The sequence below is a fragment of the Nannospalax galili genome, unplaced genomic scaffold (assembly GCF_000622305.1).
Source record: "Nannospalax galili isolate Female #2095 unplaced genomic scaffold, S.galili_v1.0 scaffold617, whole genome shotgun sequence".
In the NCBI taxonomy this organism is placed as follows: domain Eukaryota; kingdom Metazoa; phylum Chordata; class Mammalia; order Rodentia; family Spalacidae; genus Nannospalax; species Nannospalax galili.
This window is the reverse complement of record NW_008341872.1, coordinates 3597756-3604765: the sequence shown is the minus strand read 5'-3', so window position 1 is coordinate 3604765 and position 7010 is coordinate 3597756.

Here is a 7010-nt window from a genome sequence, read left to right as displayed (position 1 = left end):
TAAATTGTGTAGGGCAGCAAGGAGAGATGTGGATAAGGGAGAGAATCTAAATGCCATTAAATTATATTGTACAAAATTGTTTTTAAAAATCAATAAAAAATAAAAAAAGGAAGTTAAAAATCTAAAAAGCTCCAGACACATCCTAAGTTACTCAAGAAACTGAAATTGAATTTCAAACAAAACTCTCACTTATCTCTGATACCAATTGGTCTGTGAGTTCCTTGAGGGTAGGGACAACAGTCTTTCCTATTCCTCATACCCAACCTAACACAGCCCTTTACAGACGTTCTACAAGTTTTTATTGAGTGACTACCCCCTCTGCATTCTGTGGTAGGTGCCAAGGACATGTCTTAAACAGAGCAAGTGTGGCCCCTGCCCTCCTGTGGCTCACAGTCCAGTGAGGGAGATGAAAGTTAAATAGTGCTGTGGATAACTGAAAAACGTAAATGAATTTGCTAATTAGTTCATGATAATCTTCTTGGGTTTTTTTTGTTCATAATGACCCAGACAATGTCAAGGGCACAAATGGAAGAAAATCTGTGGCTGCTTCGGGTAATTATCTTCAAACCTAGGGACTCAGGCTGATGGGCTGACCCTCATTAAGTGGGAGATCTCTTCCGAGAACAGTCCCTTGAGACCCATCAGGCCAGCCCAGGCAATCCTTTGATCTGTCCTCATAGTCCCTTCCATCCCACTGGCAAAACAAAAACCTTCTGGTTCCTGGCCTGGCAGCTTTACATCCAAGCTGTCTGAAATGCGATTTTTTTTTTTTTTTTTTTCATAAAGAGCAATCGGGATTTTAATTAAAGTTCCAGGGACCCAGCCAAGGATATTTTTCTAAAAGAAGTAATATCTGTTTTCAGAGATAGATCATTTCATAACAGAGATTTCATCTACTGTGATGAATGACAAATAATGGTACTGACTGTGCCCTTTCTGTGTACGCGCGCGCGTGTATGTGTGTGTGTGTGTGTGTGTGTGTGTGTACTTGTGCACATGCGCACACATGCACGTGATCCTATGTGTGTTCAATGCTTATCCTGCCTAATGAGGACAGAGACAGGGAGACAAATGCACTCCACTTACTTAAACCATTCAGATGTTTAAGGCAGACAGTTAATGGAACAGCATAAGGGCCTTTCTCTTAAGGGCAGGAGATTAGCTTTTGTTCTCCCTGATGATTCTCTTTGATTTAAAAGGCTTTGGTTACCAGGTTCTCAGAAAACAACATTAGATAAGAATTCAACTTCTGCAAATGCTGGTCGGCAGATGTCTGCCACGCACCTAATCCATAGAGTGACCATGTGGGATACTGAATTACACGCCGTGCATACTCAATGGTAAATGGATTTTAAATCACATAAAACCTTGATATTATAGATAGCCTTTTGGCAAGATTATTCTCCCTGTGAATTTTGTTTTGTGAACTCATGCTTGCTGCTTGGCAAGTCCCTGATAATCCCCACCCATCAAGCCAAATACAGAAAGTGAGTTTCAAAGATTCATAGCCTCCTCCCCAAACCAGAAAGTGCCAATATGCACTGCCCATACCTGTGGCATTGTGGACTGGCACTCATCCCTAGCCTTCTGGGAGTCCTTTGATGCTCTGAGAAGGGGTGTTAGCAAAAGGCATCCTGGGGGCTGGCAGTCTGTCTCAGGCAGAAGGGTGGGAGGATTGGGGGCTTTTGGTACTGACCCATCCCAAAAGACTGTGGCACCACTGTGGGACAGCAACTGTAGATGCTCGTCAGCTGAATGGTGGACTGCTATGGGTCAGCCACAAAGCCTTAGTCAAGGTACTGGCTGGACACCACAACTAAATCTGTAGACTGGAGGCTGGGGTATGGTATTAAATTCCATTCCTCTGACATTATGGATATTATTACTCTGGAGCTAAAGGACAAAGGCCGAGGAAATAATCTTATGAAAGTAATAGACAGATAGCCCCACTCTAACCCTTATTCATCTAGAGGAAAATGATCCCCTCATTGACACAATAACGAGCCAGCAACAACTAGGCTAAATTATTCCCAACCTAGCTTTGTACATCAATTCCAACTAGTGATGATAGGTAAAAAAATCACAAGATAATATAATATATGCATATATGTACCTCATTCAGTATTGCTATATATTTTTCTATAAACAAATATATTTTTGAGTTGAGCTATAGATCAGAGGTAGTTTGTCTAACATACACAAAGGGTTGGCTTCAATTCCCAGCATTGTATATACATATAAATATCACACACACACACACACACACACACACGTACACATACACACATACACACAATCTTTAAGTGACAATATCAAATGAAAATACTTCCAGTCCCCCAAAGTCAGTCAGTGGTTGTAAATGAAAACCAGATGCAACCTTCAGACACAGGAATCCAGGACATAGAAACTGAAGGATTAGGAGTCAACCAACTACCAAATCAGAATCAGACGATGATGTCTGTGAGTCAGTGATTCTCAAATGGTACCGAGCACTGAGGGTAAGGAAGCTTCCCCAGCTAGACTCATGTGCCATGTGGTACTGAGTATAAGTACTGATAGAAGGGGCTCCATACCCTACATCACCTAACACTGCAATTTAGTCTCAACTCTCACTTCAGGGTGGAGGGCCCAGAGTCGTGGAGAAGTAGCATTCTGCCTACTTCACAACGTTGTTGTGAGGAAAAACTGTACTGCACACACTGACTTGAACACCGAAAGAAAAGTGGTATGCAAATGGGCTGTGGCCACACAGCCAAACCTCAAGCAGAGGCTTCAGAATATCACTAATACATCACTATTGTTTTATCCACAAAATGTTTTAGCAAAAGGAAAAATTGCTATTAGAATCCAAAGAGAGACTCTGTATGGAGATTAAGCAATACGAAAAAGTAAAGCAAGAAAATCAAACATCCTCCCATGCCTGACAATGTAGCCCAGTCAGGGGTAATGCAGATTTCAATTAAGTGCCAGACTTCTAGAGAGCCTTATAGATTGACTATCAAAGTTCTTGCTCAACTGAACTGAAGCCTTGCAAAGTGGCCACCACTAAGACTCACCGAGGAATTCCTCATATAAACAGTAGTCAATGTCAATTAACCTTTGTGAACATGAAAAATAAATGGAAAGGTTGAGGAATTAACAAGGAGACAAACACAGATGTCAGATGCAAGCATGATGTTGTTGCAAATGCTGTAATCACATGGTGGTTAATTTTAGTACACTAGGAATGGCTCTCCTGAGAAACAATCTTTCCTAAAAAAGGAGTTCATTAAAAATAGGGCTGAGTCTAATCTTTATTTCCCATATAGTAGTCTGATTAATCCCATATCTGCGGCGGAAGTACAAATATTTATTTAAGATATCATATGGTGTCTTGTGTGTGTTTGAAGTATCAGTAAATACATTGAGCTGTATATTATTCAACTTCTTCAATTGAAGATTCCAGAAAAAATGACTTACATTTATAAGTTATGAAGACATCATTTCTCCTTAGGAGGAGAAAAGATCTATGACATATAGAACTAACTGACAGCAACATCGTTGAAGCTAATATCAGCCCTTGGGTAGTGAGGTCATTACTATGTACAACCCTATCCATTAGCCTAGCTTCCTTATCTTCACAGCACTGCTTCATTCCAGAAAGTTCTGGGGCCTCCACAGGCATGTGTGTCAAAGTCCAGAAGATAATCCTATCTCTGTTCAGGCCACTATATCCCCACTGCACACTATCGGGCATGCATGTCCTCAAGATTAAGAGCTAAGGGCCCAGGCCTCAGAAACAACTTTGAAGTCACTTATGGAGGGACTTCTGGAGTCTGAGATATGGAACCATTCTCCCTAAAAGAGGACAGAGGATAAGCATAGTGGCACCTGCCTTTAATGCCAGCACTCTGAGGCAGGCAGTCTAGCTTGAGCTACATAGTGGGTTCCACATACCAAAGAATAAAGAAAGAAGTAAAGGCTGAGGACATGGCTCAGCAGATAAAAGAGCTTGCTGTACAGCATAAAGATCTGAATTTGGTTTTCCCATTCCCCAAGCATAATGCCAGGCACCTCCATTTGTGCCTATAACCCCAGCACTTGTAGTGGGGCACAGAAAGAAGGATCACTGGAGCTGCTTGCCGTCAACCTAGGAGAACAGTAAGTTCTAGACTGAGTGAGAATCCCTGTCTCAATGGAATAGAGTAGAAAGTGATAGAAGACACCCAACATCCTCCTTTGGCCTCTGAAGGTGTGTGCACCTGCACACACACACACACACACACACACACACACACGTAGAACCCACATGTGTGTACACCTACACTCACAAAATAAATAAATTAAAAAAGGAAGCCAGAGATTCCAAGTAGAAGTGTCCCCTTGGTTCTTTGGAGCCTTCCCTTGAGGAAAAGCATGAGCAAAAAGAGACACAATCAGACCCTCTGAGACAGGCCTCAAGAAGGGAAGAACCTTTCCTGGTTGCCCTGGTCTGCACAGGCACTGCTTGAATCCATCGCCTTCTATGTAAACCCTCTTCTTCCTGTGATTCCCTTAATGCTGAAATGATGAACAAATAATATTTTCCATGTTGCCATTTATATGCCAACTTCTTGATCAGACCATTTATTCTTGCAATTTCTCACATTATAATTGGCGTAATTTCTTCTTACTAAATTATTTTCATCAAGAACACTGAGGAGCTGGGGAGACGGCGCCATCTCTAAAGTGCTTGAGGGCCTGAGTCTGGATCTGGAGCACTCAAGTAAGAGCCAGGCATGGCGGTGTGCACCTGTAATCCCAGAACGGGAGAGTCAGAATCAGGAGGATCCCTGGGGCTTTCTGGCCAGATACCTAGATACTCTTGCCAAATCTGTGAGCTCCAGGTTCAGTGAAAGACTCTGTCTCAAAAAATAAGGTGAAGAGAAGTAGAGGAAGACATCTGACAACAGTCCCTGGCCTCTGCACCAACACCCACACTCACAACATGTACACACATGTACAACACACACACACACACACACACACACACAAAGAGAGAGAAGGATAGAGAAAGAGAGACCTTTCTTTTTATCAAATTACTTGTCCTTCATTTCATTTTGGAGGCAAGATTTGCTTTCTTTTGGACTTTTAACTGATAATATCATTCTTCACCTAGACTGGATTAGTCCTGTCCTTCCCAATGTACCTTTATTCCTAATTCTGTTTCCTCTGCCACTACCTTTCTTTCTCTTCCTTCTGAATCCTTTTTTGGAGGTGAGTTCTACTCTGTGCCAGAGACTGTTCACTTTTTTCCATAGCTAAGTGACCACAAACATTTGTTCAATCTTCTTTAACCCAGAAAGTTTCCATCCACTTTTGCATGAACTAAATTTCTTTGTTCTTTTAAAACACTTGGAGGTTATCTTCTCCATGAAGTATTTCCAAATAGACTTCACGAAGACCTAATCTCACTTACATATGCAAAAATGGAAAGGCTGGCCCTCTGCCTCTGTCAGAGTGAAATGGAGAACAGGATGGTATGGGATGGTATAGGACAACTGGCATATATCTATACAGCAATGTTTCTCACATTTTGATATGCACAGTAGTCTCCAGGATCATGTAAAATGCATATTCTGATAGAATAGACCCAAGTCAGGTCAGAGAATTTACATTTCTAATAAACAAGGTGTTGTTGATCGTCAATGGGTCACACTTTGAGTACAAAGGGCTATACTGCAGTTTTTCTGAGTTTGACATTAAATGACAAAAATGATCGATTAGTAATGTCTTTCTTGATTAGTAATGTCTGCCCTGAGCTCCTGAACACAAGAGAAGACAATAGGACTCGATTATTTAATGATTCGTTGTCTTATTGATTTATTCAGTGAATTTATAAAGAACATCAACTGTGTGTCAGGAACCACGGATAGAGCAAAAGCAAGGAAAGTCAATATCCTCAAGGAACATACAGTTTGATAGGAAAAACAGTTAAAAAGCAAACAAATGAACGAGATACGTTTATATGAGAAGAAGTGCCATGAAGTTAATGAAGCCAATAAACAGGAAATGTATAGCAGATAACTGGAGAGAGTTGCTTCGTACCTTCCAACTGAGAAGTCAAGGAATGCCTCTCCACCAGGGTCATAGCTGGATTGAGCTACTACAAAGCCAGACACATGAACACAGAGGGAACAGCCTCTATCACATTTTTTGGTTTAGTCCCTTGGCTACCACCTATTACAAAGGATACTGGGACATGTAGGATGAGAAAAGGATTTGATCAGCATCTAGCCAGTCCCTAGCAGGTTAAGTCACCTTGCTCCTAACTCTGTGCCTTCTTCCTTTACTATAAGCAAATACATGAGAAAGAAAAAAAAAATTCTCTATAAAATGGTCTCCATCTTAGTGACAGTTGGCACTATTAACAGTGACAAAATGAAATTAGAGATAGAAGAACTGCTAGTTATTTACTAATAACCAAAATGCATGCATCATTTTATAGTTCTGTAGATGAACTGAAAGAGAAATGTGAACTGAAGTTCGCAGGAAAATAAAAAGCCACACCTGTTTTAAACATTCTATGCAGCGAATAGACTGATTGTGGAGAGCTGAAATGTTACAGGTTTGGGGCCAAAATCATCTTAGCCTATCTTTAGTCTCCTTAACAGACATTTATTACCCACCTCTGCATGTGACCTGACATCATTACAACTATGGGAAAAATCCTCTTTTGAATGTACAAACAGACCTCTAGCGTCCATCAACCCAAAAGCTAAGGATGTCATCAGCAACGTCTGGGGAGGACAGCAGACCCCTGCTTTGCTGTAACTCACTTGCCTGATATTTCTACCAACAGATTTTAAAAATCCTTTGATTTTGGCTTTTTTCTGTTACAATTAAAAATTTCATGAAACTGTTAATTTGTTGGAACATGTTTTTGGGAGTGACCTGAATCTGTGTTGAGCCATGTTCACTTATATTTGGTTCCAGAATAAATATCTCTTATGCCCTTTGAGGTAAGAGCTATGTTCTTATTTTTCATCAGC